Source organism: Kogia breviceps, chromosome 4, assembly GCF_026419965.1.
Source record: "Kogia breviceps isolate mKogBre1 chromosome 4, mKogBre1 haplotype 1, whole genome shotgun sequence".
NCBI lineage: Eukaryota > Metazoa > Chordata > Mammalia > Artiodactyla > Physeteridae > Kogia > Kogia breviceps.
In genome coordinates, this window is record NC_081313.1 from 99446112 (window position 1) to 99472181 (window position 26070).

Sequence of the window (26070 nt, forward strand, 5' to 3'; positions counted from 1 at the left end):
ACTGAATTTTTCTTTACATGTGGAAAATTCTTTATCATGCATTGATCTGAAGAGGCCCACTGAGTTTCTGTGTCAAAATCCTTTATATAACTTTTAATAAGCACACCTTTAACTGAATCTTCTAAGTTCCTTTTTAACCATGTACTTTCTTTGCGTTGATGACCCCATATAATATTTCAAGAACAGAATTTATTCCATGGTCAAATGAAGTATTTTTTTAAAGAATTCTTTTCACCACTGTCAAATTTTGAGAAAGCTTGTTGAGCAAGTGGCAGCAAAACTTTAAGAGATGATGTATATCACTTCAGTTGATATTTTCTGTATCTAATGTTCTGATTTTTCCTCTTTATTCCTTCTCGATGGGACTCAGTACAGATAGTAACTCCCAGTCTTAAATTTCTTCTCTTCTTTCACAGTGGACCTGGTAACCAAAACATAAGCATATGGATGTGAGTCAATGAGATAGTAAGAGAGAATAACTCTTTTTAGGAAGTGGCAAACATAAATATTTTAAAATAAATCATTTTAAAGCTTCATATTTCCTATAATTTTCTTCACTTTTAACATTTGTACTTTTCTTCACTTTCATGTAATGCTAAAATTTTCATGAAGGTTTTGGTAAAACCTTCACTAATGTCTAGGTAACAATTTATTTACCATATCTGCTAAGATGCTTACCCATTTCATGGTACTGATTTCATCTTATTATTTTATAGAGGATACTTGGTGTTTTACCCATAGGTTTTGACCAAATAGATCTCTGTCATTAAATATTTAAAACTTTTTTTTCTAAATTGTTGAAATTTGAAGTTTTTTTATTCATTCACTCAATCACATTCATATATTTACCAGGCATGAGTGTGTGTGCCAGAATTTGCTAAGGTATGGGAGGAATGCATAAATAACTAAATGGGAGCTTCAGAGAGTACACAGTCTGATGAGTGACAATGGCAATTACTTTATAGTAGTATCAGTATTGTAACAAAATTAACCAGTAAGTTTTATAGAATTAGGAAAAGGAAGTACTACTATTTCATGGGGGCAGCTGGTTAATTTAATCTAAGATACAATAGAAGAAGTTTTTGGGTAAAGAAGGAATTTGGTATATTCTAGAGGAAAAGGGCAGCATGAGCAATGCAAAGAAACAGTTATTTTGTAGATATAAACTAGATTGTTTTAGATAGCTTCATCAACAACTCAGTGTCCCAAAATGGGATACTTGGAGTCATTCTCATCTTGAGTTGAAGGGAAATGACAGGAGGTATAACTAGGGAGATGATTATATGCATATTTAAAGCTAATCTGGTGCCTGTCATTACTAGCTGCTTCCCATATTTTAACCCTTTATTCTTTATTGTGATCCCTCTGTGTTATGTACTAGTATACAACTTGTAGAATGAATTTAAGACAGATTAAATCTAGCCAAAGCTTGCTAATTAGCGGCCATGCCCCGGGCATTTGCTAACTAGTATCCCATACTGTTTCCACTGTATCAGTAAAGGGCCTTGATTTCCAGGGTAAAGGAGTTTGGCTTTGTACTAAAGTAAGTGGAAAGCAAGTATTAGCATGATTAGATCTGAGACTGAGAAAACTTATCTCAGCAGACAGTTCTGTAGACTTTGGCAGAGGAGCAGGGTTTAATAGATAAAAAGCCGTGCTGCAAGAAGGAAGATAATAATTGTTCCAAACAGGGCAGAGCATGTGATTCTCTTTGCAGAGAGTGGTATGGAGGGAGATTATGAGACAGATTTAAAAGAAAGAGGTGAAGAAGGAAGTGAAAGCTCACTGCTTTGAGGTAGTGAGCTCTTTTATATACCAGATCTTTTTTTTTTTTTTTCCATCTGTACATTGTGTCACTTGAATCCTCACAGTAACCCTGTTTCTTCATTTGCTCTAACAACAAAAGTTTGTGCTCTCTTGTAAGGAATCGAAGGTATGATAATGAATTAAAACATAGTCTCTGCTGTCTAGGAGTTTATAGTCTAATCTAGGGTACTGTTAGATCTCTTTACAAATGTGGAAAAATCAAATCAGAGACATTACCTCCTCCAAATTCACATGGTGGTTTAGCCTTACATTGCCACCTCCCAGTCTTCTGACCTTGTTTCTCACATCTATACCAAGGAAGTCCAGTATCTCCACTTATTTCTTGAAGATCATTGTTATGTACACCTCCAAAGAGTCATGCCAGCAGATGATTAGGACTTGCTCCAGGTGTTGTCAGAACACTGAATATCAACTTATGAGTGAGTGGAGTCATGACGATAAATTCTTCGTCGTTGAGTCTCATATTCTACTTCACCTTCCAGTCCAACTCTCTAGATCCATTCATGTATATGTACTCCTGCTTCCTGCCAGTACAACTTAGCCAAGTAACGACATTGTTTTTGGTATGCCAGCTATTTCTTACTGGAGAAGGGATTTTATATTACCACTTCAGCTGTGTTAAGATGTGACATTATTTGCCTGAATGTAATTAGAAGAACTGGGAAAGATCTAGAAGAGAGCAATTATTTTTGTAAGAGACAGCTGCCTCATCTGAGGTCATTGTACAATTTCCAGTCAAGAAGTTGTTGATCACTGGATGAAGTGAGGCTATTCCTACTATTGCATAAGATTCAGAGAATTTGGAGGTTCAAGATTCTCAGGTTCATCTAACTAATACCCTTATCTTAGATTTCTTAGTTCTCCTCCTATTTCCTATTAAGGATCGGAATTTGACAAATGACCTGTTGAAACTGTGCATTCAGTCTCCTTTGCAATTCTATCCTGATTATAATGATATCTTGGGCTGATTTTCTGCACAGTATGCCCCTCAAGAGCTGAGAATGTCCTCAAAAAGATGGAAGAGAGGCCCTCTGGCTCTCAGATTGTAACTTGAATTGACAAATGGCTACCCTGATCCTTTTTGTCCCCCATCAAGATTTCTATTTCTATTAATAGAAATCAGTCTACTCTACAATTTATGAAATAGGTGAAAATCTTACTGATTATGAAGCCACTACCTGTAAGGGATTATTATGACCACAAATAGCAAATAGTGGGGTGTTTTGTCAAATTATGAGTAAATGGGCACAAGACTTGGCTTGGTCCAGTCCATTAGTTATTGAATCCTCATCTCTAAATCAAGTGTATATGTAAAAGAGGAGAAAGAGTAGATGTGTGATTTGGAAATCCTCTGTGGTTGGTATTTGATCGTGGGCTTTTACACTGTGGTGGATTTGAAAGCATCAGGATGCTTTGGAGAAAGATAAACCCCTGAATTCACAGGGTCCAGATTCTGTACATCCTATATGTCCATCCAGGATATCACCTACTCCATCAGGAGAAACAGTGAATGTTTCATAAAAACCAGACCACATCACTAGTACCCTCTACTAGCCCTTGTATCATCTTTCCTGTTCCTTAGCATCTCTGTTGGTATGCTAGTGGTCTCATGTTTCCATGCTAGTGAATTCACCCCCAATAGCCCATGATGGGAATCAGAATACACAGTGGATATAATATCGGGCCCCATGAGCACAAAAACCAATCTCAATCTCTGGAAAGAGGAATGTCAGGAAGGCAGTCACGATAACTTTAAAGAGCTTTTAAAAGCTCTACACATATCTCACTTTTCCTCCAGGGAAAGGCAGGAAAGCTCTGAAAAGGGTTCCAAGGAATAGGGTGTTTATATCAGCTGAAATCACCTAGGAATTCCAAAAGGGGAGTTGCTGAGTTCAGTCAGTTTTGGGTGAAATTACACAGAACCAATATTAGCTAATTCTGAACCTATTTTACTTACACTTGTTTTCTACGTTGCTAAACCCTTGGATCTGTGATTTTTCACTTCCGTTTTATGGTCTAATTCTTTGGAATTAGACCTTGCCCGGGAGTTGAAGCTCAATTCTTTGCTCTCAAATCTCCACTCTCTGCTCATCACACTGATCCTGACATTCCAGCTCTTCTCAGGTGATAACTGCTTACTTACACCAGACCTTGAGTGGCAGAACCCAAGGTTGCTCATTCACTCACTTGGCATCAAGCTCTGTCACCCAGCTTCAGCAGGATAGAAGGAAATTGGACAAATAACATCAAATACTTCTCAGAATTACAGTTAAATTGAGACTGAAAAGCCCTCTCCTAGTATTTCAGTTTACAAAAGGTGATTTGCTTTAAAAAGGCCAAGAGAAAAACTGTTTGGATTTGCAACAGATAGATGCAAGTGAGAAGTAGGCTATTGTTTCACTTGGAGTTAAAGCTTTCTTTAGAAAATATGTGCTCCAGCCATGCCAGTTATAGAACAGTTAGAGTAGGCTGCCTTCCTTCCTGATGCACAACTTTTTATCAGTACAACCTGGGAACAACATTACTTTCCAAAATATTCCAGAAATATTGCAGGGTATTTTGTAAAGGCCTTTGACTGAACTCATGAGTTTTTAGGCTCAGAGAGAATGAATCCAAAGAAAGTTCTGGTTCAAGGCCTTTGCCCAAGATGCTGATAATATTTTTAATAACTCTATGACTTAAAGAAAAATTTGAAAAGAGAACTAGGACAGACATGAATCTTAATCTGTAGGACTTCACTACTTTGCTCTGGGAACACTGAATATTTGGTTGAACCACCTACTGCAAAACACAGGGTTTCCCAGAGATACCATGAGTTTTTGAAACACACATAGAGATGGTGTTAAATGCAGTGTTTCAACATATAAATGTGTCATTTCATAATGACAAGTCATTATATTTTACAGCCCTTGGAATCCAGTGATATTAGTGCCAGCAATTTCAATAACATGCGGGGATGGGGAAGCAGAAGGATTGTTTGTATCCTCAAGAGGAAAGTTCAATTATTAAGTATATAATTTAGCAGGAAGTTTTTCTACAGGTGAGTATATTTCTGTGTTTATTTTAGGACTCAATTTTTAGCCAGGTGAAACCCTCAGATATTAGATATATCCACATGTGTACCCTCCAGTAGTAATTGTTCTTTTCTTCCCATTCCATTGGGTTATGAACAGTAGCTCCTGTCAGAGCACATTTCCCCTAGGAATTCTACCCCAGAAGGTAAAGAAAAAGCATGCCCTACTGATATGGAAAACTTGGCTTCTGTGCACCAGGGCCAAATTGAATCTCAGAGACAGAGTTTTGGGTGAAGTAGAAAAGAATAGCTTTATTGCTTTGCCAGGCAAAGGGAGACACAGCAGGCTCCTGCCCCAAAACTCTGTATGTCCCATCCTGGGAGGATTTGATGAGGAGTTTTATAGCAGTGGTTCAAGAGTGGGATTGCTGATAAGATTAGAGGGCCTGCACTCCTTTAATCTGACCTCAGGTGGTCTCCAGATAAGCTTTCTGGTTCTCAAGGCTATCAAACTGTGACCTTCTCTCTGGAATGAGGACTGCTTCATCTTCATTTATTGGGGGTTTTAGTCGTATAAAGAGCTCAGAAGATATTGTGTTTCCCTTGCCACAGAACCAGGACCCTGCTCCAAGGCTGCAGTATTGTTTCTTGGCTGCTCCTGCCTTGTCTCTGAAACCCCTCTCTTCCCTGATTAGTAACTGTTTGACCCTGCCCTTTGGAGCTTCGGGAAGGTCCTGGAGGCTGAACAGAAAGGCTTCCATGCCCGGGAGCCCCACAGCGTCCTGCTTGGCTTCACTATCTCTGCCACTTAATTCCTAGCAAAGTTATTTAGATTCCCTGGGCTTCAGTTCCTTCAACTGTAAAATGGAGACTAGTAGTTCCCTTAATATAGAGTTATTAGGAGAATCACATAAATAGCACATGAAAAACACTTAGTATAATAGACAGAACACAGTTTAGCCTAAACACACTTCAATTCCTATATTCTTGGTGTAAAAATCATGATTTCATTACCTTTGGTAAGATTTCTTTTTCTTTTCTTTCTGAAACTTTATCTCTAAGTTCAGTATTTACTTTGAAGTACATTGATCTTTGGTCTTTCTTTGAATTGCCACCATTTGTCATTTAAACCTATATTGAAAATAAATGTATTTCTTTGCTAGGCAGAGTTCTATTTAGATATTTTTAGTTAAGTCCAGTTTAAAGTATTTAAATCATAATCTGTTTCTATTTTAGTTTCTCAATTAAGTGACTACTTTTGTTAACAATTTCTAAATTAGGGATACAGATCAAGAAAATTGTCTGTCATTTTAGTACTTTAAGGTGTTATTTTAAACCTGCCAGTCCTGTTTGGCCCACACATTCCCTCTCCCCAGTTTATCTATGCTGGATGAGGTGTAGCCTGGTATGTAAACAGAGGAGCTGGAATAAGATGTATGTATGGAGTAAGTAGGAAAAGCCAGGACCAAAATGTCTTGGAGCAATACTCAATTTATCCATCAAGTGTCTGTTCACAAGGTCTGGTTTGCATCTGATATCACTTCTGATTGAGTAGTAATGAAGCTATGCAAGTTGTTAAATATTTTAGTTATCACCTTTCTCAAGAGGGAACTCGAAGCTTCACACAATCTCTGTGGTTTAGAGAGTGACAAGAAAAAGTTTGGAAACAGAACTGGAATTGAGGATTAGGGTAGTAGAACAATAGTCAACTGTGTAGAATTAAATGAAATTTTGGTGTAAATTTCATGTCTTATGTGTCGGGTTTTAAATCCCACACATAAAGCACACATACATTCTAGTACCTCCTAATCTCAGAGATGGGTTTGAATGCTTTCTCTTCTATTAATTCGCTGTATTAGCTTGAGTAACTTCTTGTCGGATTAGTTTTTAATGTGCATTTTTTGAGTATTGTGATACTTATCTCTCATGTTTAATCATAATATTTGTGAGTTTCTAAAACACAGTCGGTGCACAGTACTTTTTAAATACCTTCTCCTTACCCTGGATACCCAACATTGCTGTGAAATCAAGTATGATATACATTGCCAAGATACTCCTAGCCATATGACCTACTTTCTCAAATTTGTCAGTAATCCTCTCAAACTGTATAATTTTATTTTATCTCATGGCAAAAAGAAAAACTGTTTTGAGGTCTATTTTTTAGAGTATATTTATTTTGTTTCCACAAATAAGCTATACTCTAATTATATTTCAACTTTGTTTTGGTTTTTAGAAAGGATAATTTTAAATTACCTTTATAATTAGAGTCTATTAAAGGTTTTCTTTATGATTTCCTTTTTTGTTTCTATATCTTTAAACTCATCATTATTTTATATTTTCCCTGAGTTATTAATTGTTAGTATTAAAGTAGCCATTGAGGAAAATAATAAACATATTCACATACAATAATAGAAATTAGTTTTCAACAAGAGTTTCAATTATTACTAGTTAATAATGTTAATTTTTTTAAAGTTTTGGTGTATTTTTAAATTTTTCATCAATATTTTGTAGTTTTCTGTGTACAAGTCTTTCACATCCTTGATTAAGTTTATTCTTTCCTTTTTGGATGCTATTGTAAATGGAATTATTTTCTTTATTTCCTTTTCAGATAGTTTTTTGTTAGCATATAGAAACACAACTAATTTTTGTATGTTGATTTTATGTCCTGCAACTTTTTAAAACTTGTTTATTAGTTCTATCAGCTTTTTTGTGACATGTTTAGGGTTTTCTACATATAAGATCATGTCATGTCATCTGCAAATAGAGATAGTTTTACTTCTTCCTTTGTGATTTGCATGTCTTTTATTTCTTTTTCCTAACTAATTGCTCTAAGACTTCTAGTACTATACTGATACTATATTGAATAGAAGTAGCAAGAGTAGGTATCCTTACCTTGTTCCTGATCTTAGACGAAAAGCTTTAAGTTTTTTTACTGTTGCCTGTGATGTTAGCTGTGGGCTTGTCATATGTGTCCTTTATTATGTTGAAGTAAATCCCTTCTATAACTAATGTGTTGAGAGTTTTTATCATGAAAGTGTTTTGAATTTTGTGAAAAACTTCTTCTGCATCTGTTGAGAAGATCATGTGATTTATATTCTTTATTCTGTCGGGATGTCACATTAGTGGACTTATGTATGTTGAACCATCCCTGTGTTCTAGGGGTAAATCATACTTGGACATTTTTTTTTTTTTTTTTTTTTTTTTTTTGCGGTATGCGGGCCTCTCACCGCTGTGGCCTCTCCCGCTGCGGAGCACAGGCTCCGGACGCGCAGGCCCGGCGGCCATGGCTCACGGGCCCAGCCGCTCCGCGGCATGTGGGATCCCCCCGGACCAGGGCACGAACCCGCGTCCCCCGCATCGGCAGGCGGACCCTCAACCACTGCGCCACCAGGGAAGCCCCCATACTTGGACATTTTATATGATCCTTTTAATGTGCTGTTGAATTCACTTTGTTAATATTTAAGGATTTTGAAGCAGTATTCATCAGGGGTATCAGCTTGTAGTTTTCTTGTTGTGGTCTGGCTTTGGTAACAGGGTAATGAGGGCCTTATAATATACATTTTGGAGTATTCAATGCTGTTTAACTTTTTGGAACAGTTAATTCTTCTTTAAGTGTTTGATAAAATTTATAAATGAAGTCATCTGGTCCTGGGCTCTTCTTTAGTGAGAGGTTTTTAATTACTGATTCAATCTCATTATTCTATTGGTTTGTTCAGATTTTATTACATTTCTTCCTGATTCAGCCTGGGTAGGTTGTATGTTCCTGAGAATTTATCCATTTCTTGTAGATTTTTCAATTTGGGGTATAGTTGTTCATAGTAGCCTCTTATGGTCCTTTTTATTTCTCTGGCATCAGTTGTAATGTCTTCTCTTTCATTTATTATCTTATTTGAGTGTTCTCTTTTGTTCTTAGTCTAACTAAAGATTTATCAATATGCTTTTTCTTTTCAAAAAGCTCTTAGTTTCATAGATTTTTAAAATTGTTTTTCTATTCTCTATTGCATTTATTTCTTAAATTGAACCCTTGTCTTATACTCAGCAACTCAAAATGTATTGTACTTAAATATAAGACTCAGAACTGTAAAACTCCTAGAAGAAAACATAGGAGAAGAGCTTCATGACATTGATCTTGGCAATGATTTCTTGGCACCAAAAGCGTAAGCAACAAAACCAAAGTAGAAAATGGGGGTACATCAAACTAAAGTTTGTATACTGTGAGGCAAACAATCAACAGAATGAAAAGGCAACCTATGGAACAAGAGAAACTATTTGAAATCATATTTGATAAACAGTTAATATCCAAAATATATAAGGAACTCCTATAACTCAATAGCAAAAAAAAAAAAAAAAAAAAAAGAAAAAAGTATGCAGAGGACTTGAACAGACATTTCTCCAAAGAAGACATAAGAGGGGTCAAAAAATAAATGAGAAAAGGCTCAATGTCACTAATCATCAGGGAAATGCAAATAAAACCACAGTGAGCTATCATCTTATACCTGTTAGGATGGCATTATCAAACAACAACAACAAAAGATAGCATGTGTTGGCAGAGAGTAGAGAAATTGGAACTCTTATATATACTGTTGTTAGGATATAAAATGATGAGGTTGTTATGGAAAACAGTATGGAAGTTCCTCAAAAAATTAAAAATTGAACTACCGTATGCACCAGCAATCCCACTTCTGGATATATTGTACATCTGAAATAATTGAAATCAGGACCTCAAAAAGATATCTGCACTCCTGCGTTCATTGCAGAATTATTCACAGTAGCCAAGACATGGAAATAATTAATCTAAATGTCCATTGGCAGATGAGTGGATAAAGCAATTATAGCATGTACATACAATGGAATAGTATTCAGCCTTAAAAAGAAGGAAATCCTTCTTTTGCTTTATCTGACAACATAGATAGACCTGGAGGACATTATACTAAGTGAAATTAGCTAGTTACAGAAGGACAAATACTGCTTGATTCCAATTATATGAGGTATCTAAAATAGTCAAACCCACAGAAGCAGAGAGCAGAACAGCTGAGGGAAGGAGGGAAAGGGAAGTTTCTCTTCAATGGGTATAAAGTTTCAGTTATGTAAGATGAGTAAGTTTAGAGATCTGCTGTATAGCGTTGTGCCTGTATTTAACATTACTGTATCATACCTTTAAAAATCTCAGAGGTTAGATTTCATGTGAAGTATTCACAGCACAATAAAAAATTTTGGATAAGAATCAAGTTAACAAAATGTATTTCATGAACAAAATTATAATTATTTCTTTTTATTTTGAACTTTATTAATCTACTCTTAGCATGTAATGTTTTATTTTGTGATGAAATACTTCCTCCAAATAATTTCTTGTTCCCTATATAATCTTTTAATCACATTCTCTGAAAGACCTGGAATGAGTAACAGTGATTTATAGGAGACATATTGTCTCCATTTTCATTTAAATTCTAATTAGTTTATTTCAATTTCATCATGTTCTAACTTTCATTACAAATTTTATCTTGGGTGTAGGTAATTCATTTTAATCCTTCTATAGATCCTGGCTTTTCTGACTTTAATCATAGCCATTTATTGAGAATATTTAATGTGACAAACACGTTAAAAGCATTATCTTCCTCTACTATTTTAATACTCTGAGTTAAGAACTATCATTACCTGTATTTTGCAATTTAGAAGACCAAGTTTTACAGAGGTGAAGTAAGGAGCCCACACTGATATGTCTCCTCAGAGGCAGAGTTGGAACCCAAACCCGAGTTTTAGAATATTTAGAGAAAAATAAAGAGAAAATACCTAGTTGTTGGTTTCTTTTCAGAAATAATATCTATATCTTTGGATTAGGATGTTCAAATTTTATGGAGGCTATTTTCTCTTCAAATCATATGAACTGCACCCAGCCAGTAATAATCACTGAAATATTTAGATGCCAGTTTTAGCAATACAATTCATGGGGTCAGTTATGATGTTTTACCCTATTCATTTAGCAAAGATACAATCCCACTGGTGAAATTTCCTTCCAGGATTGGGAAAGAAAAAAGAATTTTGCCTGTACCTTTTAATAATTTGTGTTTCTTCCCTTGAAATTGGTCTTCAGTAATAAATTAAAAAAGGACAACAAACATCTGAAAGTTTGGTAAATTAAAAAGACTAATGGTGCATGTTGGTAAGAAAACGGGCAAGCAGTCTTTGATCTTGGGTGTGTAAATGGAATTTAAAAATTTGGGGGGTCAATTGCTGTTAACTTGGAAAATTAAAACATGTAAACATTGGACTCAGCCATTCCACCTCTAAGATTTACTACCTCTCAATTATGCGAATAGATATCAGAAAGGATACTCACTAAAACTACATACAAACTGTGTGATTTGCTTAACTCCCCTGTAAATTAGAGTTTTTAAGAGAATCTACCTTATTGAGTGTTGTCTGAAGTAAACTGAGTAATTAATTTGCATCTACCAGTGGTAATTTTGTAATATTCTTAAAAGAAAATTTTTGTCTTTAATCAACTTTACTTCATTTTTAAATTGCAAAAATAATATATACTTGTTAGAACATGTGAAACAGTATGAGATGGAAAAATTTCCTCCTCTGACCCCGTAAGGAATACTTTGATTTTGATAATTGACCACATGGGAGATCTTTGATTGGGGCTCTTGTGTGAATTAGAAATGATTTCCTGGGGTTTTGAGTTTATTCTTAAGGGCTAATATGTAGGTTGAGGAAATCTATTCATTCTATTAGAATATTAGAGTTGGATCATAGTTTGCTAATTGAGGTACCCTTAAACCAACATGGAGGTAATAATCAATAGCCAGATCAACCCCTCTAAATTACTAACATTGATATATAGCACTAATGTCACTTACCCATACACAAATCCTCTTAAGTAGTAACATCCCTTGGACTTTTCTGCCAAGTGCACATCTTTCTTAAAAATATCTTAACAGAGATTTTAAAATATTATTAGATACTCTGAATTCATAGCAATTAAGGAACATCACAACCATTGGGGGAAATAATTTGACAAAATGTTCTAAAAGTAGATTGAAGAAATAATTGAAAAAAGACAAAACAGCTTGAGAAGGTTTAAGACCTTAACAATTCCCGCTTTGACAGTGTCCTTATTAATATGTAGAAATGATAAATCACTAGTCTAGGAATGAAAACATGGACTTAAAATTATAAAACTTTATGGGACATTACATATTTTCAAGTTAGATTTTAAGATCAGACCACTAGTTGGAGGCAGTCTAAGAACTAACTGCCTATCTCAAGGCAGGACTTTCTTACAAGGCACCACCCATGGTATTTCACTTTGCTATTCCCAGCTAAATATACCTATGGCTGTTGAACAATCACTTTACCTTACACTTACCTCTCCTGCCTTTTATGGACAGGAATTGAAATAAAAGGCAAAGAAGAAGCTTGCATGTTTACTATAGAATATTGAGTCACTCTTTTTACAATTATGTATTAAGCACCATAAAATGCCAAACATGTCCTTCTATTACTGCGGTTACAGACGTGAACAAAGTTGATTGTTTTAAGCAAAATGGATTAAAAAATTTAGATGATTTTAAGGCCTGCTATATGTGGATTCTGACTTTCTAGTCTTATCCATACTTCAGTATTTCCTATCCTTTTTTGTTTGTTTGTTTTTGCTTCTGAAGCACTATCCAAAGGAATTCTAGCATGCTGCTTAAATATACAGCATCTGGAGCCCGACTGTCTGAGTCTGGATCCCAGACCTACTCGTTACCAGCTGAACAAGCTTAGAAAGTTTTTAAAACTCTTAGTATCTCATCTTTCTTATTGGTAAATTGGGAACAATAGTGTTAATCTCTCATATAGAGTTGTTTTGAAGACTAATAATGTAGATCATGTAGAAAAGATACTGGGACATTTTTCTTATTGCTTCTTTAGTCAAGAAACCAATGAAGCAGGAGGAAAAACAAAGTGTTAAACTAGTAAAACACACCCTCCATCAAAATCAGAAAATACTCCACCCCTGTAGCATTACCTTTTCCACTGAAAACTGATCATGGGATGCCTTCCTGTTAAGTTTCAACATGGCCTTTCAATCAGTCCAGTGGGCCAAGCATTGCGTTAATTAGAAGGGACATTTGAAATGAAACCAGTTTGCCATCTGAACCTTTTCTGTAGAGAAAGTTTCAAAGCTTCATATACTGACAGTTTTTTTTTTTTTTTTTCCTGGAAAAAAAGAAGTAAATTTGAAGGAATCAAAGTTTATTGTAGTTAAGGTAGACATATATGCCAGTTTGTTTGGGACAGGTTCAACTTTTACCCCACCCTCATTCTCAAAGTTGTCCCACTTTGGATAACAAATTATACAGCCAATTTAATTATAGCTTATTATAAAGATCCATAAAATAGATTATTTTAACTATTTTGAGCTTGATGTTTCTACTAACTATCCTTCAGAAGTGGAAACAGACAACACAACTGATTTTCATGATACACATGTTGATTATTAAGTCCAGCTGTAGAGTCATATTTATATGTATGAGGAAATAACTTCATAAGCCTTTCAAAGGATGAGTCATGTCTTGTGTGCTTTTATTTTTCCATAAATGTTATATATATGTTATTGCCTCCACAAATGCCTAATTTTTCTGTGTATAACAATTAGTCAGAATTTCAAGAAATACAACCTTAAGACTTGTATTGAATGTCTCTTGTGGACCACCTTCTTTTTAGGTGACTAGAACAATTTACCATTCTTAAGAGGTTTACTAATTTCTTATCTCCAGATGACAATCTTAAAAATTATGCCACATTCATAAACTATTGGATAGTCTTTTATGAACTAAGGTATATGTTTTTTGTTTATCCTTTAATGTGAATTTATTTGGAAACATTAAATAAATTGAATTTAGGACATATTTGCATATCTCAAATCAATTACATGTAAAGAGTATTTATTTGTATAATTGTGATAGAATTCCTATTATGAGGATAAAGTTTTAGTAATAAACATTTTCATTCAACCGTAGATATTGACTGCTAAAGAAACAACTTTACTGAACTTTGCCTTTTCACAAAACACTCATGGATTAATTTATAACAAATAATGAGTTGAAAAGTGTTAATGGTTAAATGATTTTTAATTATTTTTAACTTAGCTTCTTTGAAGCTTTCAATGTATCATATTAACAAAAATCAGTGGTCCAATACATCATTCATCAAAGCAGATCTTACTCCTAAATAATCCCCTCACTGTTACACATGTACACACACACACACACACACACACACACACACACACACACACACACACACAGCATTTGCAAATAATTTGAGTTTTTATTAAACCCCTAAAGATTGTTCATTATAAGCCACTTATCATTTACAACTTTCCCAGTTGAAGTAATATAAAACCAGTTCAAGCTGATTTTAATGAGAAGTTCAGGTAAAAACAGATGTTATTGGAAAACCCTAAATTTTTAGAGACTCCTGATTAAAACCCAAAGACCAAAGAGTAAAAAATGTAACATGGTAGACAATATAAATATACTAAAAATCTTTTTCATTGTTTGTATTTTGGACAGCCACAATAGTATTATTTTTATAACTGCATAATGTTAGAAAATATTGATTATTTTTGTTACCAATAGGTATGAATTTTGCTTGCTAAGTGCATTTCTTCCACATGCAGCTATTAGTTATACATTTGGGTATGGTTTTATAATAAGGTTTGGAGAGTACTAGCATAGAAATATCAGAAAAGTGCTTGCCAATGATATAAGTTTTGGATGCATTATTTCTGCTGGAAATACAGTAAAATATTTTGATAATATCTGTTAAAAATAGACCTGCCTTAGTTTCTGCTTTATAACAAAGTGAATCAGCTATATATTTCTCCCCAATTCTCCTCCCTCTTGCATCTCCCTCCCTCCCTCCCTATTCCACCCCTCTATGTGGTCACAAAACACTGAGCTGATCTCCCTGTGCTATGCGCCTGCTTCCCACTAGCTATCTATTGTACATTTGGTAGTGTATATATGTACATGCCACTCTCTCACTTCATCCCAGCTTACCCTTCCCACTCCCCATGTCCTCAAGTCCATTCTCTACGTCTACGTCTTTATTCCTGTCCTGCGCCTAGGTTCTTCAGAACTTTTTTTTTTTTTTTTTTTTTTTTTGAGATTCCATGTATATGTGTTTGCATACGGTATTTGTTTTTCTCTTTCTGACTTCACTCTCTGTATGACAGACTCTAGGTCCATCCACCTCATTATAAATAAATCAATTTCATTTCTTGTGAAGCAGTTATACTCCAATAAAAATGTTAAAAAAAATGAAGGCAAAAACAAAAGCTGAGAGAATTCATTGCCAAAGGATCTGTTTTATAAAATCTGTTAAAGGAAGTGTTTTAGATTACGGGAAAGTAATACCAGATAGACTTGCACAAAAGATGCAAAAGTGATATAAGTGGTACACATATCAGCAAATATAAATATTATTTCAAGTTTGTAGTTTTCTAAAGCAAAGTTAATTTTAATAAAAATAATATTGTATTGGGGTTTAATGACATTTGTAAAAAATGTATAACTAAAGGACAGTAGAGTTGAAACGGAGGTTGCAATGTTAATTTTATTTGTCAACTTGGCTGGATCACAGGGTGCCCAGAATTTGGGTTAAACATTATTTCTGGGTGTGTCTGTGAGGGTGTTTGTCTCTGATGGGGTTAGCATGTAAAATCAGTAGACTTAGTAAAGCAGATTGCCCTCCCCAATTTGGGTGAACCTCATCCAACTTACTGAGGACCTGAATAAGAGCAAAGAGGTGGAGGGAGTGGGAATTTGCTTGCTGCTTAATGTCAATCTGGGACAGCAGTCTTCTCCAGGTTTTATTAAAACTGGACTAAATGGACCAAGGACAGAGTTCAAAGGTGAGATGGTCAAAAAGAGTCTTCAGAGGATCCTGACTCAAGTTTGGTCAAGGAGAGAGTGTTTGTCAAATTAGAACAAAGGCCAGATGACATCTGTATCTACTATAGATATAGTAGATATAGGTAGATATAAAATAGTAGATATAAACCCACCTATATTAATAATTATATTAAACATCAATGGTGTAGACACTCCAATGAAAAGACAAAGATATTTAAGCTAATAGAAGGGAAGAAACAGTAATATGCTGTCTTCAGTAATCCATTTTTAATACTTATACTATAAATACATACAAAGTAAAAGTGAAAGGATGAAAAATGTATACCATATAAACAGGAATCATAAAAGAGAGAAACAAAAACATTATGTAATAATAAGAATTATCAAGGAACTATAACAATCCCAAATGTTATTAGTGAAATAGCAGAATTTAAAAATCCATGGAACAAAATCACAAAACTGAAAAAGGAAAAAGATATATGTACAATTATAATTGAGGACTTCAAAACTCCTTGCTGAGTAATTGAAAATATGAGCAGTGCAAAAATCAGCAGGAATATTAACAATTCGTAGAACCTCATCGACCAATTTACCCTAATCAACATTTATAGAACACTTCACCCAACAACAAAAGAATGTGTATTATTTTCAAATGCACACAAACTCTTAGCAGGATAGACCATATTCTGGTCCATTAAACAAATCTCAATAAATTAAAAAAAAATTCAAAGCCTACAAAGTTTTTCTCTGACCATCTGAAATTTAACTAGAAATAAACAATGTGTGTGTATGTGTGCTTATGTGTGTACATTTGTATGAACATTGAAAATGTGTAATAAAAGTAATCACCTACCCATGATGCTACAATGTTTTTTGAGACAATATCACTACATTTTTTGTCATTATTCTTTAACTAAATGAATAAGTCTTCCTAAGTATTTTCACAATTTCATTCATTGATCAAATTTTTTCATGACTTTATCATGTCATATTGAATTAATCACATTTAAATCTTTTTCCATTATACTACCTGTAGATATTGTAAATTTCCCCTTTGAATCATAAATTCTTGTTCACTGAGCAATTTTGAATACAAAGTGTTTCCATTTTTAGGCTTACTTTCATTGTATTGATTTCCAATAGTGAAATTCTGATTAAAAAAGAATAAATTTTAGATACAATTTTCCAAAAAAATAAATAAATAAACCTGCCTGTGGATTATGAAAACTCATGTCCTCATTCCGAATCAAATTGACTGTGAAGAGTTAAGCCATAAATATCTAAGCTGTGTTGGAAAGAGTCTGATCTATGTTGTCTGTTGCAAGTTGTTTTTCTTGTTTGTTAGAAATGGTTCTATGGAGTATGTTTGTGTACTTTAACAAAATAATATATGTGAAGAATATATAACAGTGCCTAACACATAATAATTGGTCAAAGAATGGGGTCATTCTCTCTGTCTCTTTCTCTTTTTATCTCTTTCAATCTCTCCTTCTCTTGATCCCTCCATCTCTGATTTCCTCAATCCTTGGTCTCTGTTAGTCATGCATATGACTCTGACTTGCTCTCTTGCTCTCTTTCCCTTTCTCTTTTTCTTTCTTTTTCAAACTGAACTAGAAGATCTGGGTTCTAGTCCTATTTTCATAGACTCAATAATATCTTAGGTTAAACCTCAAAATAAATTGGCTTTTGGAACTCTTGGGGACATTCAATTTTAGAGAAATTTCAAGAGCAGAATGACATATTATTGATAATTCTAATTCATTTATAGGCCTCCAACTTCCCAATTCCCTGTTTGTGCACTCTTAACAACTAGTTACATTATCTAATTCAGTGCTAACCCAATTCAATTAAAAATATTATTGAAGTTTGTGAGCAAAGCAATGATTTAATTTCTGAGGAATGATGTTAATAATTTATTATCTACTAAAAAAGAACAATATAGAAAGATAATATTATAGTCATGAATATGTATACATATTCAAAACTAAAAAAACAGACTGCAGAAAACAGTTGATAAAAATAAGCCATTTTAAAACACATCTCTTAGACTGATAAATCAAGTAGAAAATCATGAGAGGTATCTGAGATATGAATAACATAATGAATAAATCTTGAGCTGCTAATTATACAGCTGTCTATACTCAACAAACTGGAACACTTATAAAACAGACTATGGATTAGGCCACTAAAAAGCCTGAGTAATCTATAGTATCAGTATCATGCAGAATAAATTATCCAATTATGATTCAATGTAATTAGGAATTAATAACCCAAAGCTATATAAAAATCCAGTATGTTTAGAAATCAAATGACATACTGTTAAGCAATTTGTATTAAAAGAAAAGTACAAAGAACAGTAGAAAGTATTACTAAGCCAAAGCCATTTCATACAAAAAATTAATAAAGAATGATATAATTTTGAAAATTAGATGAAATAATAAATTCCTAGAAAACTAAACATTGCTGACTTTAAAATGGAAAGAAATAAAAACAATGAATATACTAATAAACAATAAAAAATAATGTTCAGGATCTCCTGATCGTAAATATTCAAGGTCCAAATGGTTTCATAGAATCTTTGTCAAATTTTCAAGAACAATTAAACTGTCAACACAAACTGGTTAAGAAAAGGTAAAAAACAAACCTTCTAAACTCATTTTAGTCTGCATAGATAAAGAGGAAAAGTATTGGATCTTCTTACTTAAGATTGTACGTTAAAAATCAAAATAATGCAAGAGCTAAATGAAAATGTATTATACGTAATGGTAAGTGATATTTATTACAGAAATTACAAAATGTTTCAACATCATAAATCTATTAATATAATTCATACTTTTTTACTGTATAAGAGATTACTACAAATCAATAAGAAAAAGATAAATACCTTAATATAAGCTTGTGAACAGTTGGACCAGTAACTTACAAAGACTAAAAGGTCAGTAAGCTTATAAAGAGATGCTTGTGTTCATTGATAAATAGAGAATTGAAAATTATATAATGATATAATTTTAGATACATTATTGTCCTGGATAATGCTACACATTCGGCAGGATGTGGACTCCAGGAATGCTCATGATCTGCTGGTGGTAATTTAGCTTGCTGCAGGACTCCTGGAAGGCAGTCAAGCAATGCTTAGTAAAATGATATATTCATATACCCTATGAACCAGCAATCCAAATTCTGAACATATAGACCAAAGACATTCTTGCACAAATGCACAAGGGAACATGCACAGGTTGTTTTTTGCAGTGTTGCTTATGGTGTCAGCAAGTCGGAGATTCTCTGGGCATCCATAACTTAGGGATGAATAAGTATACATGATGGGTGCACTCTGTGGAGTACTACACAGATATACTAGACAATAGATGATCATACATGCTGAAAGCAACATGCATAGTAGGAAAGTAAAAATAACTAGCTCTATAGCACAATATCATTCTGTTCTTGAAAGCTAAAAAGAACAAAAACAATTCAATTTGTTAGAATACATAGCAATAGAAGTATATACATCAAATACATTAGACCAGTTTACTATTTTAGGGAGGTATGGAATTGAAGTGGGGAAAAGGTAAAGTATGCTAAATAATTGAATAGAGAAAGAGATTAATGTTATGAATTAAGATGTATAATTAACTTTTTGGAAAAGTGAAGGAGAAACGAAGAGTCAGAATGTATCACGTAAAACATAAAAGTCACTAGTCCCTGTATGCAAGAGTTTTGCAGTCTAACATCATCCAGTATAATATAATTCTTGGAAGTATCCTCTTCCTGACTGTTTCAGTACATTTTTCAAGGTATTACTATTTTGTACTCTAATCACAACTTTCTAGGACCATTGCTATGTTAAGATAATCCTTATAAAATTTAAAATTTTGTTGAGATGTAGTTAAACCACAGTTTACAAACTGGAGGATGAATGGACAAATTGGAGCTGCAGATGTGTTTTGTCTGACCTTTATGATGTTCCTAAATACGTAATTTCGAAGACTTAATAATTGTTAAATTACACATAAAAGTCAAGGGTTTTAGTTTACCTATAACAAATCACAATTTCAGTGATACTGGTGCTCTGTTTTTCTATGACAATGCATTGGTACTTACTGAAGAGGAGCTGTTGTTTAAATTTGGATTATGTATTCTCCAGGTCAGCACATTGTTGCCTAATGCACTGTATCCATTTATATCACCATCCAGGTCCTATTGACACTTGATGTGGTAAGGCCTTAAAGAGTGCATGTGGTGGTACAGGCCCCAAGGCTCAGCAAAGAGGATTCATGTCCATGACCATCTTACACTTACCTGCTGCATCACTGGCTTTTGTCCTTCTACAGCCTTTGGGTTGTAGCAGAGGACACTAGGCAATGAGTATGTAGAGGGCAAATTGGAACACAAGGAACAATTTGGAAAGGGGTAGGGTAATTTTTATACACTAAAAATTACCTGTTACTATTCAAGACCAAGTTAAAGTAGAATAGAAAAAGTTTATTAAATACAGTTATGTGGGGTTTTTTTTGCTGTGGTTCTGCATATATCCAGATGATTTTTAAATCTAATTGTCCACAAGTTAGCTTCTATCCTGCTTATATTTTTATCCTCTTTAACCTCTTTATTTCTCTTTTTCAGACGGTATCTTCACTTTAGATATTTTGAAAGTTCTTCTTTGTTCTAGTCTCATATAAATGCAAACAATAAAATCTGTCAGTATGGTGGCTAGAAGACACTAAAACCTATTATTGTATTGTAGAGTATTTTAACAGTTAATTTAAATGTAGACCAATGCTATGTCTTACATAAATTTACAAAAATGTTTCTACTTTTCTCCTCTTAAATCTGTATTCATTTATTTTTTTATCATGGGGTCTCAGATTTTAGGAATACTCTCCATTTTATTAAGTATTATTAATAATAAGTGTTAAAATACTTTTTCTCTAAGTGTGTGTTTATATACATACATATATATAAACACATATATACACACACATACATATATATGTGTGTGTGTGTGTGTATATATATATATATATATATATATATATATATATATATATATATATATCCCTTACTGGCCATTTATTCAACAATATTAAGCAAGTCCCATATACTTAACATCATACCAGGAGACAGGGGTGTCTATAGGAATAAGGCCTCTTCTGTGCCCCCAGGAGCTTATGGACTATAGGAGAAAAAGTAAGCAATAAAGTGTAGGAAGTATGAGATAGTTGTTTCTACCTGTAGAGATTGACTAGGGAGATGATAGGGAAAGTTTTTATGGATTCATGGAGGAAGTGACAGAAGCAAGATCTTTTTTCTGCCCCTCATTAACCCTGGGCCTGGCTCCCTCACTTGCTCTCTTTATTACTTAATTTCACTCTTTTTTTTTTACTTGATTAAAATGACTTCTGAGTGCACTAAACATTGCTATAATCTAATGAATAGCATTATTCTTGTCTAAAAAAAAGCACTTGTAGAGAAAAAAGAAAACAAATGCAGGCACAGCTGTTTTCACCACTTCACTTTAATAAAAAGGATAATTACTTTAGCCTTAGAAAATAATGAGATTTCCATGTAGTTTTCATCAGTGGGATTTCTTATTCCTATATCAATAACTTCCCCAATAAAATTCTTCCTCTCCAGTCACTATAACATACTTTGCTTCATCATCTACTATAATGGCACACAGGGCATAAGACAGTTTTAGCTGGACCCAGAAGGACTCTTTATTTTTTTTTCTTTTTTGAACTGCAAATGTATTTTAATGTCCATTGGAAAAAAAAAACCTAAGCTGCAATTCAAACCTGTGACTTTATGAATAGAATTGTGTCAGGACAGGCTAACATAAATAAGTAAAAAATTGGAAAATAAATGGCAAGTAACAGCAAAAATGTTGTATGGATATGGAAACGTGAGGGTGAATCTTACATGACTTAATTTTAAAATATCCTAGACTAAGTTCTTTTTATGGTCACTTTTGGTGCTGAAAGCTGAGCCTCTGTGCACTGGTGCCGAGTCAAATCTCGGAGACAGAGTTCTGGGTGAAGTAGAAAAGAATAGCTTTATTGCTTTGCCAGGCACAGGGGGACACAGTGGGCTCATTCCCTGAAAGGCTGTGTGTCCCAATCTGGGAGGATTTGATGAGGAGTTTTGTAGCTGTGGTTCAAGGGAGGGGTTGCTGATAAGGGTCAGGGTGTGTGCAGGGCCTGCACTCCTTTAATCTGGCTTCAGGTGGTCTCCTGATGAGCTTCAAGGTTATCAAACTGTGACCTTCTGTCTAGAACATCTTCCATTTGGTCAAGGGTTTAGTTCTGCAGAAGAGCTTAAAGATACTGTTATGTGTGTCCCTTTAGGCAGTACCAGGACCCTGCCCCAAGGCTACACTATTGCTTCTTAGCTGCTCCTCCCTTGTCTCTGCATCCCATCCCTTCCCTGTTTAGCAACTGTTTGAAAGACTTCCATACCTTGGAGCCCCACAGAGTCCTGCTTGGTTTCACTTTGAACTTCATTCAATGCTTTTTTGAAATCTCTTTCCTTCTTTGAGACCCTGAATCTCTCAGAGACTAAAGTGTACAGGGAGAATGTGGCAAAGAAACCCACATAAGGTTCTACTAAGGAAGCTCAGAAATGAAGCTGAGATATAAATTAAGTCCCTTGGGATAATGAACATGGCCCTTAAGACATGCATTTACTCCTGCAGGACAGGAGGGTTCAGTTGATGGTGAGCAAAAGTAAACTACAATGGCTAGAAAAAAGATTATCTGAAGTGATATTGAAGCTCCTGGGAAATGAAAGCTCTTATTACACAGCTGAACTTTACAATACAGATCATGCTAGAGGAAACACTAAATCATCTTGCTGTTCCTCCATAGAAAATGGTTTACAAATCATTATCCTAGTAAGAAACTTTCAAAGAATACAGAACAAAAAGAAATAGGAAAAACATAGAGGTGTATGTATCAAGCAGTCAATTAATGCAAATCTTATGTGTGTAGGTTTTTGTGATATTTGTCAGTTTTTTACAAGTTGTAATTTGTTGTGATGTATTTCCTATTCTAAATAAACATTCACTCTTGTGCTTAGCTTTTGAGTTTTCCTAAGTTGAACATACTTTTCATACTGTACACATCTATGAGATACTATTTAAGTTTCCCTAGAAGGAAAGATCAAGGAATGGGCCTTCCTCCCTCTTGGTTTTTCAATAGAATTTTTACAATTTATGCATGATCTTATTTAAAAAATCTGCATTAATTATATTAGTTTAACTATGTTACAGTAAAATATGTATAACATTAAATTTTCAATTATTTTTTAGTGTACAAATCAATGACATTAATTATATTCACAGCGTTGGATAACTATCATCACTCTCTATTCCCAAATCTTTTTCATCACCTCAAACAACAATTCTGTAAGCATTCAGATTTTTGTTTGGAGTGATGAAAGACCATTAATCAATAGCTCCCCAGTGCCTTCTTAATCCAGCCCTTGGTAGCCTCTAATCTACATTCTGTCTCTGTGAATTTTCCTATTCTTTACATTTCATATTAGTGGAATCATACAATATTTATTATTCTGTGTCCAGTTTATTTCACTCATGTTTTCAAGGTTTATCCATGTCGCATAACAAATGTCATTCCTTTTTAGGGCTGAGTAATATCTATTGTGTGGATATACCACGTTTTGTTTACCCATTCATCTGTTGATGGATACTTAGGTTGTTTCTACCTTTTTAGCTATTGTGAATAATGCTGAAATAAACACTGATATAGAAGTATCTCCTTCAGTCCCTGTTTTCAGTTATTTTGGGTATATATCTAGGAGTAGAGTTACAGGATCATATGCTAATTGCGTGTTTAACTTTTCAAAGAACCACTAAACTTTTCTGCAGTGACTGCACCATTTTACTTTCCACCAGTAATGTAGGAGGGTTCTAGATTCTCCACATCACAGCCAACACTTGTATTTTTCCATTTTTTGATTATAACCATCCTTGTAGGTATGAAATGGTATCTCCTTGTGATTTTGATTTGCATTTTCCTCATGACTAATGATGCTGCACATCTTTTCTTGTGCTTTTGGCCATTTGTATATCTTCATTGGTCTATTCAAGTCTTTTACCCATTTTTACATTGAGTCGTTTTTTGTAGTTGAGTTTTAGAAGTTCTTTACAATTCTAGATACCTTATCAGATACATGATTTGCAAATATTTTCTACCATATTCTAGGTTGTCTTATCATTTTCTTGCTAATATCCTTTGATGCACAAAATTTTTCTAAACTTTGATGGAATCCAATTTATCTATTTTTTATTTTGTTGCTCATGCTTTTGGTGTCACATTTAAGACTCCATTTTGAAACCAAACTAATGAAAATTAACCTTTATGTTTTCTTCTAATAGTTCTATGAATTTAGCTCCTGCATTTAGGTCACTGATCCATTGTGAGTTAATTTTTCCATATGGCATAAGGTAGGGATCCAGTTTCATTCTTTTGCCTATGGAAATCCAGTTGTACTGGCACCATTAGTTGAAGAGACTCTTTTCCCATTGAATGGACTTGGTACTTTTATCAAAAACCAATTGAGCATAAATGTATGGCTTTATTTATAAACTGTGAATTGTATTCTATTTTCTATGGAGTTGTCTGTATTGTCATTCCATATGTCTGTCTTATGCCAGTCTTTTACTTAATTTCACATTATTTTTTGTTAAAGTGGCCTCTTTGCTAATTATATAAGTGTATACCCCTCATAGCCTGGATCTTTCAGTCATATTATCTGAGGAGCTTTGAGAAGCATTATTTTCTTATTTTTTTAAATTAATTTTATTGGAGTACAGTTGATCTACAATATTGTGTTAGTTTCAGGTGTAAAGCATAGTGATTCAGTTATAAATACACATTGAATATATGAATATATATTGAATATATATATTCAGTGAATATACAAAAGAATATATACATTCTTTTTCAGATTATTTTCCCATATAGGTTATTACAGACTATTGAGTAGAGTTCCCTGTGCTATACAGTAGGTCCTTGTTGGTTACCTATTTTATGTATAGTAGTGTGTGTGTTAATCCCAAGCTCCTAATTTATCCCTCTCCTGCATGTTTCCCCTTGGATAACCATAAGTTTGTTTTTGAGATGTGTGAGTTTGTTTCTGTTTTGTAAATAAGTTCATTTATATCATTTTAAAATAGAGTCCACATATGAGTGATATCATATGATATTGTCTTTGTCTGACATACTTCACTTAGTATAATAATCTCTAGGTCCATCTATGTTGCTGCAAATGGCATTATTTCATTCTTTTTTATGGCTGAGTAATATTTCACTGTATATATGTACCACATCTTCTTTATCCATTCCTCTGTCAATGGAAATTTAGGTTGCTTCCATGTCTTGGCTATTGTAAATAGTGCTGCAGTGAACATTGGGGTGCATGTATCTTTTTGAATTATGGTTTTCTCTGGATATATGCCCAGGAGTGGGATTGCTGTATCATATGGTAGTTCTATTTTTAGTTTTTTAAGTAATCTCCATACTGTTCTCCATAGTGGTTGTACCAATTTACATTCCCACCAACAGTGTAGGATGGTTCCCTTTTCTCCACACCCTTTCCAGCATTTATTGTTTGTAGATTTTTTTGATGATGGCTATTCTGACTGCTGTGAGGTGATACCTCATTGTAGTTCTCTGATAATTAGTAATGTTGAGCATCTTTCCATGTGCTTTTTGGCCATCTGTATGTCTTTGGAAAAATGTCTACTTAGATCTGCTCATTTTTTGATTGGGTTGTTTTTTCTTTCTTGTGTTTCAGTTTCTGTCTCCTTTAAAGATGTGAGTAATTCCATCTATTTCTTATCTTTTTTTGCATAAACATTAATATATTTATACAGACCATTGACAACCACCTTTATAGGATGCTTATCCTTAAGTTAGAAGTCATTCATGGTCTCAACTTTCTGCACTGGACTCAGCAGTTCTCCAAGTTTAATTTTTAGAGAACAACTGGAAAAAGAAAGAACTCAGCTGCAATGAGACATCTGTTCTCATGGAAAGGAGAGAGAAGCTCCTGTCAGAGTTAACTGGGAGGCTGTACAAAACAGAGAAGAGTCATGCAGTTGAACTGGCCCTTTCTGATAAAGGACATGGGGATCATAATTTCATTTGATAAGTAGTAGCAAGAAGGTGGAAATAGTCTGGGTGTGTAAGTTATCGCACCTACCAAGATCTGTCTGAGAAGAGCATAGGAGGACTACCAAACACTGATAAAACTGAAATAGCAGAAGATGATAAAGTATAAAAATTACAGTGAAATACATTT